The 1,490-nt window shown below is 44.1% G+C and overlaps 1 non-coding gene across 1 annotated transcript; it reads left to right on the top strand.

The window, feature by feature from the left end:
• The first annotated feature begins 328 nt into the window (after window positions 1-328).
• Window positions 329-400, top strand: TRNAP-UGG (transfer RNA proline (anticodon UGG)). The gene has a single exon. It is a non-coding gene; the product is annotated as a tRNA-Pro (tRNA).
• Window positions 401-1,490: the final 1,090 nt, after the last annotated feature.

The following is a 1,490-nucleotide window of genomic DNA, read 5'->3' as shown; positions in this document are numbered from 1 at the left end:
GTGAAGAAAATGCTTCTCCTCTTTCTACGGTAGCTTAACTGAAGCCGTCCGTGGATTAACGCCGTACGAGCGATAATCGATAAGCTGAGGAAATGAAGGTTAGACTTTTTTTTTCCTTCGGAGTCCCTGCACGAAGCATTGTCATGAAAATAATATGAGGCGCTCCGTGGAGGAACTCGGAGGGCGCCTTGTGTCTGAATATCACAATTAAATCCTCCATTACCTCGGTTTCGATTATGGTGCATTTGACGATACTCTGTGTATCTCCATTATAATTGATCGCCCCCCGACCTGTGACCAGTGCTTAGTTAACGCCTTTAAAGTGTTCGGCCTGTTGGTCTAGGGGTATGATTCCTGCTTTGGGTGCAGGAGGTCCCGGGTTCAAATCCAGGACAGGTCCGGATTTTTACTTAGTGTTCTTTAGTTTAAGGCTGACGTGTATACTGCTGACAGTGAGGCAGTTGCTTAATTATGAGGACATTCTGCCATTGCGTTGCCTTTTTTTTTTTTCCAGATATATTAGTGATGTACACAGGGCACAATTTTTCTTCTAAACCCATTCTCATAAAACTTTCCATACCATATATGTTGTTTCTAAGATACGATATTTTCTACATTTTTCCTAACCCCTCTTCATTTTTTTTTTATGCCGGATGGTACAGTGGGTGAGGGAGAGCCTTCCTCTTTTCTGTCATTCCCACACACAGTGGTTAGATCTGAGTAACCTTGTTATGAACCAGTGGCCCTCCTCTCATCTGTTTTTCCAATGTACTCATGTGTATTCCCCAAAGATAATTCGTCTGTCAGTATTATGTAATGAACGAAAAGCATTCGGGAGCCAAATCCTAATCGCCCGCCAGAATATACTGTTGTCCAAGCTAAAAGCGCGGGCCCCTCAGGGGGACTGGATGATGGCGCCCCTCCCTGGAATGAGGAGGGCGCGCCGCCCTCCGGCCTTTTTTGGCCATATCATGATACCCAGAAGGTTTCATGTTGATAGCTCAAGCCGTTCATGAGATATAATGGTGCTAAAGGCGGCTGATAAGAACTAGTTGACCATTGGCAGCCATTTTGCTCACCTTGACCTTAACCCAGAGTGCCAGTTTTCGAACTCGGCCAAGATTTTGGCCATGTCTTGATACCTTGAAGGTTTCGTGATAGCTCAAGCCGTTCATGAGATATAATGGGAACACACACACACACACACACACACACACACACAGGCGGGCAAAAACATTATCTCTTCGCCCTGGTAAAGGCTGGCGATAATGAACTTCCTGCACTGACAGGGTCTGTCATGTGCGAAGTGGATTTTGTGGAGACGACAAGAATAAGAAATCGAGATGACATCATAATACTGAAGGAATTAGTGGTGATATTTCCAACCCCCTCACGTCGATTGGTCTCCTCTTTGACAAATAAATTCGCCTGGATATAATAAAAAAAAAAAAGTTAAATAAAAGGATAGTACAAAGAAAACAGAAAAGAAG

The sequence above is a fragment of the Coenobita brevimanus genome, chromosome 7 (genome assembly GCF_032717465.1).
Source record: "Coenobita brevimanus isolate Jiangsu-jjx chromosome 7, ASM3271746v2, whole genome shotgun sequence".
Taxonomy (NCBI): domain Eukaryota; kingdom Metazoa; phylum Arthropoda; class Malacostraca; order Decapoda; family Coenobitidae; genus Coenobita; species Coenobita brevimanus.
Note: the sequence above shows the minus strand (reverse complement) of the source record. Positions and strands in the feature narration are given on the sequence as shown.